A 16,012-nucleotide genomic window follows, 5' to 3' on the forward strand; every position below is an offset into this window, starting at 1 on the left:
TCTTTCTATTTTTTTTCGCCTATTTTTTTTTTTTTTTTTCTGCAAGCTTTGTTCTTTGCTGCTTTTTCTTTCTTCAAGACTCATTTTTATGATTTTTCAGATTATCAAATAACATGTTTCCTAGTCATCATTCTTTCAAGAGCCAACATATTTAACATTCTTAAACAACAACTTCAAAAGACATATGCACTGTTCAAGCATACATTCAGAAAACAAGAAGCATTGTCACCACATCAATATAATTAAGCTAAGTTCAAGGATGAATTCGAAACTCATGTACTTCTTGTTCTTTTGAATTAAAACATTTTTCTTTTAAGAGAGGTGATGGATTCATAGGACATTCATAACTTTAAGACATAGTTACTAACTACTAATGATCATGTAATGAAGACACAAACATAGATAAGCACCATAACATAGAAAACGAAAAACAGAGAAAGTAAGAACAAGGAATGAGTCCACCTTAGTGATGTCATTGAGCTCTTCTATGCCTCTTCCTTGCCTTTGCTGCTCCTCCTTCATTGCTTTTAGATCTTCTCTGATTTCATGAAGGATGATGGAGTGCTCTTGATGTTCCACCCTTAGTTGCTTCCAATAATTGTGTGGAAGAAAATGTATCCCCTGAGGTGTCTCAGGGATCTCTTGATTTGCAGTCAAATGTTCTACCACTGAGCTATAGACCCTTGATGGAAGCTTTTGTCTTCCCTTTCCTCTTTCTAGAGGTTTCTCTGGCCTTAGGTGCCATCAATGGTTATGGAAAAAACAAAAAAGCTATGCTTTTACCACACCAAACTTAGAATGTTGCTCGCCCTCGAGCAAAAGAAGAAAGAATAGAAGAAGAAGAAGAGGATATGGAGGAGATGGATGGAGGTGTGTATTCGGCCATATGGGTGGGATTGGGTGAGAGAGAGATGTTGAATTTTGAAGGTAGTGGTTGTATGGATGTGAGTGGTAAATGGAAAACAGAAGGGATGATCATGAATGGAAAGAGAGATGATGAGGTAGGTGGGGATCCTGTGGGGTCCACAGATCCTGAGGTGTCAAGGTATTTACATCCCTGCACCAATTTAGGCATGTAAAATGCCCTTGCACACAACTCTGGCGTTCAGCGCCAGGTTGGTGGCTATTTTGGGCGTTCAACGCCCATTTGCTGCCATTTCTGGCGTTGAACGCCAGAACCATGCTTGTTCTGGGCGTTCAGCGCCAGGATGCTGCCATTTTGGGCGTTCAGCGCCAGAACCATGCTCTGTTCTGGCGTTTGAACGCCAGGCAGATGCTCCTCCAGGGTGTGATTTTTCTTCTGCTGTTTTTGATTCCGTTTTCAATTTTTCTATTGATTTTGTGACTCCACATGATCATTAACCTAAGAAGACATGAAAAACAATAATAATAGAGTTAGATAGATAAACATTGGGTTGCCTCCCAACAAGCGCTTCTTTAATGTCAATAGCTTGACAGTGGGCTCTCATGGAGCCTCACAAATGTGCAGAGCTTTGTTGAGATTCTCCAACACCAAACTTAGAGTTTGGATATGGGAGTTCAACACCAAACTTAGAGTTTGGTTGTGGCCTCCCAACACCAAACTTAGAGTTCGACTGTGGAGGCTTGGGTTGACTCTGCTTTGAGAGAAGCTTTTCATGCTTCCTCTCCATGGTTGCAGAGGGAGATCCTTGAGTTTTAAGCACAAGGGAGTCCTTATTCCATTGAAGGACTATTTCTCCTCTGTTAACATCAATCACAGCTCTTGCTGTGGCCAGGAAAGGTCTTCCTAGGATGATAGATTCATCCTCTTCCTTTCCAGTATCCAGGACTATGAAATCAGTAGGGATGTAAAGGCCTTCAACCTTTACTAACACGTCCTCTACTTGTCCATAAGCCTGTTTTCTTGAACTGTCTGCCATCTCTAATGAGATTTTAGCAGCTTGCACCCCATAGATTCCCAGTTTCTCTATTACAGAGAGGGGCATGAGGTTTATTCCTGAACCAAGGTCACACAGGGCCTTAAAGATCATGGTGCCTATGGTACAGGGTATTATGAACTTTCCAGGATCCTGTCTCTTCTGAGGCAATGTCAGTTGATCCAGATCACTTAGTTCATTGATGAACAAGGGAGGTTCAACTTCCCAAGTTTCAATACCAAATAATTTGGCATTCAACTTCATGATTGCACCAAGGAACTTGGTAGCTTGCTCTTCAGTAACATCCTCATTCTCTTCAGAAGAGGGATACTCATCAGAGCTCATGAAGGGCATAAGGAGGTTCAATGGAATCTCTATGGTCTCTAGATGAGCCTCAGAATCCTTTGGTTCCTCAGAGGAAAGCTCCTTAATGATCACTGGACGTCCCAGGAGGTCTTCCTCCTTGGGATTCACGTCCTCTCCTTCCCTTACAGGTTCGGCCATGGTGCTTATGTCAATGGCCTTGCACTCTCCTTTTGGATTCTCTTCTATATTGCTTGGGAGAGTACTATGAGGGATTTCAGTGATCCTTTTACTCAGCTTATCCCATGAGTTCAGGCTATCCTTAGGTTGAGAATCCAACCAGAGTCTAGCTCTGTCTCTTACAGCAAAAGGGAAAAACATGAGCCTGTAGACTTTAGGATCTACTCCATTAGTCTTTACAGTATCACATATCTGCAAGAATTCAGTTAAGAACTGAAAAGGGTCTTCAGATGGAAGTCCATAAAACTTGCAGTTCTGCTGCATCAGAGAAACTAATTGAGGTTTCAGCTCAAAGTTGTTTGCTCCAATGGCAGGAATGGAGATGCTTCTTCCATGTAAATTGGAATTAGGTGCAGTAAAGTCACCAAGCATTCTCCTTGCATTATTATTATTTTCAGCTGCCATTTTCTTTTCTTGTTTGATAATTTCTGACAGGTGCTTGCTAGTTTGTTGTAATTCAGCTTCTCTTAGTTTCCTCTTTAAAGTCCTTTCAGGTTCTGGATCTGCTTCAACAAGAATATTCTTGTCCTTGCTCCTGCTCATATGACAAAGAAGAGGGCGTAGAAAAATAATAATAGAGATCCTCTTTTTTTTTTTTTGAGTGAGGGAGAGATGTTAGTGGATGAATAAACAAATAGAATAAGATGAGAGGGGAAAGTGAATTTTCGAAAACAATTTTTGAAAAAGAGTTAGTGATTTTCGAAAATAGTTTTTGAAAAAGGTTAGTATTTTTTTTTCGAAAAATTTTTAAAATCAAAAATAAAAATAATTAGTTAATAAAAAAGAAATTTTTGAAAAAGAGGGAAGATATTTTCGAAAATTAGAGAGAGAGAGAGTTAGTTAGGTAGTTTTGAAAAAGTTAAGAAACAAACAAAAAGTTAGTTAGTTAGTTGAAACAAATTTGAAAAGATAAGAAGTTGGGAAGTTAGAGAAGATATTTTGAAATCAAATTTTGAAAAAGGGAAGATAAGAAGATATTTTTGAAAAGATATGATAGAAATTAGTTTTTGAAAAAGATTTGAATTTTTAAAATCACAATTAATAACTTGATTCACAAGAAATCACAAGATATGATTCTAGAACTTAAAATTTGGATCTTTCTTAACAAGCAAGTAACAAACTTCAAATTTTTGAATCAAAACATTAATTGATTATGTTATTTTCGAAAATTTGATAAAAAAATAAGAAAAAAGTTTTTGAAAAATATTTTTTGGAATTTTCGAAAATAACTAAGAATTTTGAAAAAGATTTGATTTTTGAAAAAGATTTTGAAAAAGATAAGATTTTCAAATTGAAAATTTGATTTGACTCATAAGAAACAATTTGATTTTAAAAATTTTTGAAAAGGTCAATCAAATTTTTGAATTTGATGAGAGAAAAAGGGAAAGATATATATATATATATTTTTTTTGATTTTTTTTTTATGCAACAGAGAAACAAGAAAAATGATGCAATGCATGGCAATTTTAGATCAAAACTATGAATGTGTGCAAGAATGCTATGAATGTCAAGATGAACACCAAGAACACTGTGAATATCATGATGAACATCAAGAACATATTTTTGAAAAATTTTATATGCAAAGAAAACATGCAAGACACCAAACTTAGAAATCTTTCATGTTTAGACTCTAATAAATAAAAAATGTATATGTAAAACAAGAAAAGACACAAAACAAGAAAAACATCAAGATCAAACAAGAAGACTGACAAAGAACAACTTGAAGATCATGAAGAACACTATGAATGCATGAAATTTTTGAAAAATGCAAGATGCACATGCAATTGACACCAAACTTATAACATGACTCAAGACTAAAACAAGAAACATGAAATATTTTTGATTTTTGTGATTTTCTAAATTTTTTTGGATTTTTATTTTATATTTTCGAAAAATTATTTAGAAAAAGAAAAATAAGGATTCAAAATTTTTAATATGAATTCCAGGAATCTTATGCTCTAAAGCTCCAATCAAAGGGTCAGGCTTGGCTCAATAGCCAGCCAAGCTTTAGTATGTAACTCAGACATGACACGCCTGACATTCCTTACATTCAACAGCCAATTGGCTAAGAAAGATAAAGAAGCTCTTCTCTTGAGTATAAGAATTGAGACATGGCTTTACAGCCAGCCAGGCTTCAACATGCTTCATGAAACACTAGAATTCATTCTTAAAAATTCTGAAGCCATAGAATAATTTATTTTTGAAAACACATTTTTTTTTTTGAAAACAGATGAGAAATTTTTGAAAAATTTTTGAAAATAAAATAAAAAGAAAATTACCTAATCTGAGCAACAAGATGAACCGTCAGTTGTCCAAACTCAAACAATCCCCGGCAACGGCGCCAAAAACTTGGTGCACAAATTGTGAATCACACTTTTCACAACTCGTACCACTAACCAGCAAGTGCACTGGGTCGTCCAAGTAATACCTTACGTGAGTAAGGGTCGAATCCCACGGAGATTGTTGGTGTGAAGCAAGCTATGGTCACCTTGTAAATCTCAGTCAGGCAGATATAAATGGATAATGGTGTTTTCGAATAATAATTAATAAGATAGGGATAGAGGTACTTATGTAAATCATTGGTAGGAATTTCAGATAAGCGAATGGAGATACTTTCGTTCCTCTGAACCTCTGCTTTCCTGCTATCTTCATCCAACCAGTCTTACTCCTTTCCATGGCTGGCTTTATGCAAGGGCATCACCGTTGTCAGTGGCTACATCCCCTCCTCTCAATGAATAATATGCTCACGCACCCTGTCACGGCACGGCTATTCATCTGTCGGTTCTCGATCATGCTGGAATAGGATTCACCCTCCTTTTGCGTCTGTCACTAACGCCCAACAATCGCGAGTTTGAAGCTCGTCACAGTCATTCAATCATTGAATCCTACTCGGAATACCACAGACAAGGTTTAGACTTTCCGGATTCTCTTGAATGCCGCCATCATTCTAGCTTACGCCACGAAGATTCTGGTTAGGAGATCTAAGAGATATTCATTCTAGCTTAATTCATGTAGAACAGAAGTGTTTGTCAGGCACGCGTTCATAAGGGAGAAGGATGATGAGCGTCACACATAATCATCACCTTCATCACGTTCTTGGGTGCGAATGGATATCTTAGAAGCGAAATAAGATGAATTGAATAGAAAACAGAAGTACTTTGCATTAATCTTTGAGGAACAGCAGAGCTCCACACCTTAATCTCTGGAGTGTAGAAACTCTACCGTTTGAAAATACATAAGTGAAGGTCCAGGCATGGCCGAGATGGCCAGCCCCTCTGATCTAAGAACCAGGCGTCCAAAGATGTCAAATACAATAGTAAGAGGTCCTATTTATAATAAACTAGTCACTAGGGTTTACAGAAGTAAGTAATTGATGCATAAATCCTCTTCTGGGGCCCACTTGGTGTGTGCTTAGGCTGGGCTTTAAGTGTTGCACGTGCAGAGGTCCTCCTTGGAGTTGAACGCCAGCTTTTGTGCCAGTTTGGGCGTTCAACTCTGGTTTTGGCTCCTTTTCTGGCGCTGGACGCCAGATTTGGGTAGAAAGCTGGTGTTGAACCCCCGTTTACATCGTCTATTCTTGGCCAAAGTATGGACTATCATACATTGCTGGAAAGCCCTGGATGTCTACTTTCCAACGCAAGTGGAAGCGCGCCATTTCGAGTTCTGTAGCTCCAGAAAATCCACTTTGAGTGCAGGGAGGTTAGAATCCAACAGCATCAGCAGTCCTTTTTCAACCTCTGAATCTGATTTTTGCTCAAGTCCCTCAATTTCAGCCAGAAAATACCTGAAATCACAGAAAAACACACAAACTCATAGTAAAGTCCAGAAATGTGAATTTAACATAAAATCTATTAAAAACACCCCTAAAAGTAATTAGATTCTACTAAAAACATACTAAAAATAATGCCAAAAAGCGTATAAATTATCCGCTCATTAATTATCTGAGAGATAGATTGAATACTTGATAAGGTTGTGCATATTTAAAATTCAAATTTTAATTTTAAATTACATGCAGATTTAGTTGGAATTAAAATTTGAAAAAATGTAAAAGAACAGACATCAGGAACGTATTGAAAATGAAGACGAATACGAGAAATAACTTGGATAGAAAGATAGAGAAAAATATAAAAATATCATATCGCTGTTGTGCTCTCTGTGGCCGGGTGACTCAGTACTTTTTATCGATTTGCTCTCTTCCGCCGCTTCCTCCTTCGTATCCATCACCACATCATCGATGACCACCACAAACTCCACTGCACTCACTGCAACACCACCGCCATATTATGATCCACCACCATAGCTTTCACAACCTCATCCACTGCCTTAACTTTGCCTTGGTGCGTACATGAACTCAATAATCTCCACCTCCAACTTAAATTAGGGAAGATAGAAAAAGAAGAAGATTTTACAAAAATAGAATCAGTGAACGTAGGAGAAAAAAGGAAGAGGAACTGAAGGTGAAGAAGGAGAAGAACCAAAGAAGAGGAGGAAGAGATAAAACTGAAAAAAAAGAATGGAGAGAATCACTTTTTTAATTTTGATTTTGAATTCAAATTTTGAAATTTGAAAATTTCAGGTTATATGTACATATAAACTATAAAGCAAACTGGAAAAGGAGGATAAAAAACTCAGATGCAGTCATAAAAAATATGGTGTAATGAAAATAGTTTGATGCAGGTGTTATTATGGTAATAAAAGTCATGATATTAATGACTGAAGGCATGGAAATTTTAATGGATAAACACACATATCAGAAAACACACATGTTAGAAATTGAGAATGAACCTGAAAGATGACACGTAGAAATTTCACTATGGGAATAACCTTTTTTTCAAGAAATTGAGAATGAACCTAGAAGATGACACGTAGAAATTTCACTATGGGAATAACCTTCTTTTCAATGTATGTTATAGGATTTTAATTTTATTTATTAAAATTAAATCTATAATTAATCTAATTAAAATATTGAATCATTGGATCACTAATTCAATCAGTAGATTATTTGTTTAACATATATATTGATCTAGTTATAATTAAATAAATATATATAATTATAAAAATAAAATTAAGATTTACAATTCATAAAAAGTTAATGCTTTTTTATATATAAAAGTTAATTAATTAAAGATATAAAATATAATTTAGTTTTATTTAAAAAAATTATATACTTAAAATTTATTTATCCTATTACTCTATATATATAATAAGGCTAATGTTGTTGGGCTTTTTTTTCAATAAATAAACTTAATATATTATTTATAAACATATGCATTTTTAGTCACCAAAAAAAAAATAAACATATGCATTTTTGAGATATTTTATATTTTATAATGTATTTTTTATTTGATTTATTATTATTATTATTTTTAAATTAATTTTAATTGATTTTTAAAAAAGAGTTAACTTGCCAACTTGTCATAAAGTATGGCGGGTTAGCATTTTCAGTCTGTTTTATTTCGGCAGGAGAGTCGATCCATCCTTTTTTGAGCAGGCTTTACCGAGTCGGGATAGGTCGGATGGAATAGGATGAGCTATCTGTTTGGCACCGTTAGAGCAATTTCAATGGTAAAAGAATTTGAAACCTCATTCACTATGTGTTAGTAAAAGATGATGGCCTATCGTTGAAATAAACAGAAAGAAAGTTTCTTCACGTGTTTCAAAGCAATAGAAGCCCTTTTAAAGGGACTCTCTTTTTTTTAATTTAACCAATAATATATAGACATTTGTTTTTTTTTTTAACTAAAGATAGGGAGATTCAAACCTCAACCTCTTAAATGAGTATAGAGAGACTATGCCATTTGAACTATAATTCATTGGCTATAAACATTGGTTTATTAAATTAAAAAAATAAATAATATTTTGTTATTAAAATTAATACTTTATATACATATATGAGCTGACCGTTAGATGTATTAACGTTATATATATTATACTTTATGTATATAATTAATTATTAATAAATTAAATATGATTTAATTATTTTATATAATTATTATAATAATTATATAAAATAATTAAATCATATTTAATTTATTAATAATTATAATAATTAATTATATCTCTATTTTAATTAATAATTTAAATCATAATTAATATAAATAATTATATTAAATATTAAATATTATTTATATTATTATATTAAATTATAATTAATTAAATTTATTTACATAAAAAAATTTAATTTTTTACACATTATAAAATAAATTTTTAGTGAGTTGTTTATTTTTATTTATGAAATTTGAAATGCTAACCACATTACAAAACTAGCCGTTGCAAAATTAGCCGTTTAATATGTTATCGTTATTATTAATAAATTAATATTTTGTTACTCTATATATACTACTTACATACACTTCTATTCTCACACTTTCTTCTACTCTTCTACATCTTCTTTCAAAGTTTATGAAATCAAATTCTACTGCTATTATTTTTTGTTCGAAAAAATCAATCCAAACTAACTCAACTCTTTTTTCAATTACTTACAAAACTTGTCTCAAACTCCAAATACCTAACAATCTCAAATTTGCTAGTATAATCTGCCACAGACAAGGAACTCTAACATACCTTAGAAAACCTACAAAGCTCCTAAAATTTGCTAGTATAATCTGCCACAGACAAGGAACCTTGCTTCAGCTGCATAAGTTTCATCTCCTTCGCTTCCCTTGCAGACTCAGAAAAATACTTTCTATAGAAGGCCGTTTGGAATATATCCCAAGGAACGTCAGCATTTTGAAGCTGTAGCAAGCGGCACTCGGCTTGCCACCAATGTTGGGCTTCTCCCAGAAGCTAATAAGCAGCAAATTCCACATATTGATTATTCGGAACATGCTGCACCTATAAAGCACGCTCCATGGCTTGGAACAAGTTGTCCACTTCTGTAGGGTTAGTCTATCCTCTGAAATTTGGCGGATAAACCTTGAGGAAAGTCGCCAAGGTCATCGGAGCACCTCCCATGTTATCACCGTTCCCTTCAATATTATCATTCGTGTTTCCTTCGCCATTCCCCTTTCCATTCCCAGCCGGTTGGCCTAACCTCTGCACAGCTTGCAGAGTCGCAGCAGCATTAGCCTCCATGGTGTTTGCAAGATTCGCCATCGCCGCTATAAATTCGGCATGGTTATCGGCCGGTTGCGTGTTTCTACTCTCGGCTCGTGAACGTGTACGACCTCGTCCGTGAGTGGCCATTAGGGTTCCTGTCTACACCAAACAATCGATCTCAAGGTGATCAGTCTCAATATCAAAAGCCTAGTGCTTCAATTATCCCAAACAGGCACTCACAAACAAGCATGCTACGCAATATCAAGTAGATAACCTAATAGCATCAAAGAAAAGACACACAGAGTATGCAATGAAGTACAATCGGTCCATCCCTCGGGCTCACGAGGACGAACTGCTCTGATACCACTAAATATAACACCCTAATTAGCCTAAGCCTTAATTCACGCCGTAAAGCAAAGGTTAATCAAAGGTTACGATAGTTCTAAGCTCATACATATACTATATAGAAGGAATTAATATAATCTAGAAGCCCGATGAAGGACATAGCTCAAAAACAGGATGTGAAAAATGCAAAACGTACTAACGGAGCTACTAAATTAAAGCACAAGATATAAATATAATATAACAAAAGATAAGAGTATAATATCATAAAAATCTAGCCACGGCTCGTAGAGTTTAAGCCGGCTAGCCATATGTAAAGACAAAACAGAATCTGAAGTTTAAAATAGCTTATACAAGTTTTTCTCTCTCAATACAAGCCTCTAGGCAAAAGCGAGATACAAAAGTGAGAGAATGTAAACAAAATAATCAAAAAGACTCCAAAAAGTATCATGATCCTCCGCTTCTGTCACCATCCAAACAACTTACCGAGGTGGGTTGCGACCTGCATCTAAAAAATACAACAAAAATATGGTATGAGAACCGGAGGTTCTCAGTATGGTAACAATGCCCAGTGATGTAAGATATAAGGCCCTGGGATGCCAAAGGCAATCCTAGACTTCATATCCATCACAAGATTCAATCTTAAGACATAACTAGAAATAGTAAAGCATATATAAAACCTTAACATAACTTAAAAGCTTAACATACTTAAGGGGCAATCTAACTTAAGGGATTTTCTAGTCTAACAGTCCTCCGCTGTCCCACAGCCTTCACCAACCTATCCCCCATGCAATTCCATCGCCACCGCCTTCCGAACCTCCTCAATCCCAGTAGAAAGCACAAGTAAAATCAATGCAAGTAAAACACAAGTAGAAGCATATAAGGCAGGTAATTCAAGTAAGCAAGTAGACATGTTATACAATTTAGGCATATAATTACAAGTCGGAAAAGCAAACAAACAGGTAGAAGATGCACATGATGAATGCCTGTCCTATTGGTTGTAATATCACATTGTCAGTTCAACTGCCAACCCAACACATCTCCATGGAGATGTCGCCCTTCGGAGTCATCATTGGAACCCCCGAAATATGGTGCTCGGATCACCGTCCAGGATTTTGTGCCTGCACACTCTATTGACCCGAAGGGATGCGAGCGGGATACTCTTGCCACAGACCTCACATCTCAACGTAAGCGGGATTAACCACCGTCCTTATGCCGCCGCCGCTACCTCGACAGGCGGGATTAACCACCATCCCTGCCGGGCGCGCGTGTCAACAATCTCAATATAAAATGATACATCAGTGGTTTTTCAGAAAACATTTTCAGTATATCATGGATCCATCATCTCTTTCCGAGTCCTCGACTCATCTCAACCACTGTCAATTCAACATTTTCATTCCGAACTCGTTAGTTCATCACTTTCTCAATTCATACATCTTTCGCTCTTCTCAATCCACTAAACCCATCCTCAGTACATGATGAGCGGATAATTTATACCCTTTTTGGCAATGTTTTTACATAGTTTTTAATATGTTTTAGTTAATTTTTATTATATTTTTATTAGTTTTTATGCAAAAATCACATTTTTGGACTTTACTATGAGTTTTTGTGCTTTTCTATAATTTTAGGTATTTTTTGGCTGAAATTGAGAGACCTGAGCAAAAATCTTATTCAGAGGCTGAAAAAGGACTGAAGATGATGTTGGATTCTGACCCTCCTGCACTCGAAATAGATTTTCTGGAGATACAGAAACCCAATTGGCGTGCTCTTAATTGCTTTGGAAAGTAGACATCATGGGCTTTCCAGCAATATATAATAGTCCATACTTTGCCCGAGATTTGATGGCCCAAACTGGCGTTCAAACGCCCACTTGAGACCATTTTCTGGAGTAAAACGCCAGAACTGGCACCAAAATTGGAGTTAAACGCCCAAACTGGCACCCAAGCTGGCGTTTAACTCCAAGGATGGCCTATGCACATAAAAGCTTCAATGCTCAGTCCAAGCACACACCAAGTGGGCCCCAGAAGTGGATTTCTGCACTATCTGCACCTAGTTATTCATTTTCTGTAAACCTAAGTTACTAGTTTAGTATAAATAGCACTTTTTACTATTATACTTAGGGAGCTTTATGCCATATTTCACATTTGGAGTGGCTGGCCATTTGGCCATGCCTAGACTATTTTCACTTATGTATTTTCTACAGTGGAGTTTCTACACCCCATAGATTAAGGTGTGGAGTTCTGCTGTTCTTCATGAATTAATGCAATTACTACTGTTTTTCTATTCAATCACGCTTGATTCTATTCTAAGATACTCACTCGTACTTCAATCTGGAGAATGATATGATCCGTGACACTCATCATTATTCTCAATTCTATGAACGCGTGCCTGACAACCACTCCCGTTCTATCTGAGCTTAACATAGTCATTGGGCGACAGCTTGAGTGCGTATCTCTTGGGTATCTAATAAACGGACCAAGTCCGTGAGATTAGTATCTTTGTGGTATAGGCTAGAACCATTGGCTGTCATTCCTGAGATCCAAAAAGTCTAAACCTTGTCTGTGGTATTCCGAGTAGGATTTCGGAATGGATGACTGTGACGAGCTTCAAACCTGTGAATGTTGGGTGAAGTGACAGTGTGCAAAAGGATCAATGGATCCTATTCCGATGCTAGCAGGATCCGACAGTTGATTAGCCGTGCAGAAACCGTAGAGGACCATTTTCACTGAGAGGATCCTACAACTTGCCATGGAAGGGAGCATGCATAATTGGAAGACAATAGGAAAGCAGAGGTTCAGAAGCAACAAAGCATCTCCAAACGCTTATCTGAAATTCTCACCAATGAATTACATAAGTAACTTTATTTTATTTTATGTTTATTTATCTTTTAATTATCAATACTCATAACCATTTGAATCCGCCTGACTGAGGTTTACAAGATAACCATAGCTTGCTTCAAGCCAACAATCTCTGTGGGATCGACCCTTACTCACGTAAAGTATTACTTGGACGACCCAGTGCACTTGCTGGTTAGTTGTGCGGAGTTGTGAAAAGTGTGAATCACAATTTCCCACACCAAGTTTTTGGCGACGTTGCCGGGGATTGTTCGAGTTTGGACAACTAACGGTTCATCTTGTTGCTTAGATTAGGTAATTTTATTTTATGTTTAAGCTTTTTATTTTTTTATTTTTTATTTTCAAAAAAATACAAAAAAATTTTTCAGTTTTCGAAAAATTCAAAAAAAAAATTGTTCTTCAGAATTTTTAAGAATGAATTCTAGAATTTCATGAGATATGTTGAAGCCTGGCTGGCTGTTAAGCCATGTCTAATCTTTTGGACTGAGGTTTTCACTTATCTTTGCAGGAGCCTTTTGGTTCCCATCAATTTGGCTGTTGTATGTAATGCTCTGCTAAAGCTTGGCTGACCATTTAGCCATGTCTAATTCTTTTGGACCGAAGCTTTAGACTAACATTGCATGAATCCCAGAATTCTTATTAAAAATTTTGTATCTCTATTTTCTTTTGCCAAAATAATTTCGAAAATATACAAAAAAAAAACTTAATAAAACCACAAAAAACCAAAAATTTTGTGTTTCTTGTTTGAGTCTAGTGTCAAATTTTAAGTTTGGTGTCAATTGCATCTTTTTAATTTTCTTAAATATTCGAAAATTCATGCATTGTGTTCTTCTTTGATCTTCAAGTTGTTCTTGATGATTTTCCTTGTTTGATCTTTAATTTTTCTTGTTTTGTGTCTTTTCTTGTTTTTCTTGTGCAATTTTTAATTATTAGTGTCTAAACATTAAAAAGTTCTAAGTTTGGTGTCTTGCATGTCTTTCTTTTCTTGAAAAGTTTTCAAAAATATGTTCTTGATGTTCATTATGATCTTCAAAGTATTTTTGGTGTTCATCTTGACATTCAAAGTGTTCTTGCATGCATTTTTTGTTTTGATCTTAAACTTTTATGTTTTGTGTCATTTTGTCATTTTTTTCTATCCTCATTAAAAATTTAAAAATAAAAAATAATATCTTTCCCTTATTTTACTCATAAATTTCGAAATTTTGGGTTGATTTAGTCAAAAGTTTTAAATTTAGTTGTTTCTTGTTAGTCAAGTCAAAATTTCAAATTAAAAATTCTATCTTTTCAAATCTTTTTCAAAATCAAATCCTTTTCATTTTTCTTTCATGTTTTTCGAAAATTCTCCAAAATTGATTTTCAAAATATTTCTCTTATTTGTATTTCATATTTTTCGAAATTATTACTAATATTTAACGTTTTGAGTCAAAAATTTGCAAGTTGTTACTTGCCTATTAAGAAAGGATCAATCTTTAAATTCTGGAATCATATCTTTTAGTTTCTTGTTAGTCAAGTAATCAACTTTAATTTCAAAAATCAAATCTTTTTAACTTCCTTTTCAAATCTTTTTCAAAATTAATTTCAATCATATCTTTTTCAAAACTTAATTTCAAAATCTTTTTCTAACCTCTCATCTTTTCAAAATTTATTTTCAAATCTTTTTCAATTAACAAACAAGTCAAGTGGGATTTTTCAAGTGTTTGTTTTCACTTGTTTGTTTTAATTTTAAAAGTTTACTATTTCTTATCTTTTTCAAAACCAGCTATCTACTTTTCTCTCTCTAATTTTCGAAAACCCCTCACCACTTTTTCAAAATTCTTTTTAATTAACTAATTGTTTTAAATTTTAATTTTATTTTATTTCTTTTAATAATTTCGAATTCTAACTAATAATTAAAATAAAAACAAAAATATTTTTATTTTATTTTAAATTTCGAATTCTCCTTCTCTCTTATCTCTTTCTATTTCTTTTATTTATTCACTAACATCTCTCTTCTTTAAATTCGAACCCTCTCCCTTTCTCTGTGTTTGACTTCTTCTTATTCCCTCTCGACCTCATTCTTCTATTCTTCCATTCTTCTGCTTAAATAAAGGAATCTCTATACTGTGAGATAGAGGATTTCTCTTCTTTTCTATTCTCTTCTTTTTTTTATGAGCAGAAATAGGGATAAGGACATTCTTGTTGAAGCTAATCCTGAACCTGAAAGGACTCTGAAGAGAAAGCTAAGAGAAGCTAAAACACAACACTCTGGAGAGGACCTTCCAAAAATTTTCGAAAAAGAAGAAGACATGGCCGAACCCAATAACAATGGTAGAGATGCAAGGAAGGTGCTTGGTGACTTTACTGCACCAACTTCTGACTTCTATGGAAGAAGCATCTCAATTCCTGCAATTAGGGCAAACAACTTTGAGCTTAAGCCTCAATTAGTTTCTCTAATGCAGCAGAATTGCAACTTTCATGGACTTCCATTGGAAGATCCTCATCAGTTCTTAGCTGAATTCTTGCAAATCTGTGACACTGTCAAGACCAATGGGGTTAATCCCGAGGTCTACAGACTTATGCTTTTCCCCTTTGCTGTAAGAGACAGAGCTAGGACATGGTTGGACTCACAACCTAAAGAAAGCCTGAACTCTTGGGAAAAGTTGGTCAATACTTTCTTGGCCAAATTCTTTCCACCTCAAAAGTTGAGCAAGCTTAGAGTGGAAGTCCAAACCTTCAGACAGAAGGAAGGTGAATACCTCTATGAAGCTTGGGAAAGATACAAGCAATTGATCAGAAAGTGTCCTTTTGATATTCTTTCAGAATGGAGCATCCTATGTATATTCTATGATGGTCTGTCTGAATTGTCCAAGATGTCATTGGATTACTCTGTTGGTGGATCTCTTCATCTAAAGAAGACGCCTGCAGAAGCCCAGGAACTCATTGAAAATGGTTGAAATAACCAATTCATGTATACTTCTGAAAGAAATCCTGTGAATAATGGGATGACTCAGAAGAAAGAAATTCTTGAGATTGATACTCTGAATGCCATATTGGCTCAGAACAAAATATTGACTCAGCAAGTCAATATGATTTCTCAGAGTCTGACTGGAATGCAAGCTGTATCCAGCAGTACTAAAGAAGCTTCCTCTGAAGAAGAAGCTTATGACCCTGAGAATCCTGCAATGGAAGAGGTGAATTACACAGGAGAATCATATGGAAACACTTACAATCCTTCATGGAGGAATCATCCTAATTTCTCATGGAAAGAGCAGTAAAATCCTAATCAAGGCTTCAATAATAATAATGGTGGGAGAAATAGGTTTGGCAATAGCAAGCCTTTTCCATCATCTTCTGAGC

At 35.1% G+C, this 16,012-nt stretch overlaps 1 non-coding gene across 1 annotated transcript; it reads right to left on the bottom strand.

Moving 5' to 3' along the window:
• Positions 1–15,363: 15,363 nt before the first annotated feature.
• LOC112780557 (small nucleolar RNA R71) lies at positions 15,364–15,470 on the bottom strand. Its single transcript, XR_003191384.1, has one exon. It is a non-coding gene; the product is annotated as a small nucleolar RNA R71 (small nucleolar RNA).
• Between the last annotated feature and the right edge of the window lie 542 nt (positions 15,471–16,012).

Source organism: Arachis hypogaea, chromosome 19, assembly GCF_003086295.3.
Source record: "Arachis hypogaea cultivar Tifrunner chromosome 19, arahy.Tifrunner.gnm2.J5K5, whole genome shotgun sequence".
NCBI lineage: Eukaryota > Viridiplantae > Streptophyta > Magnoliopsida > Fabales > Fabaceae > Arachis > Arachis hypogaea.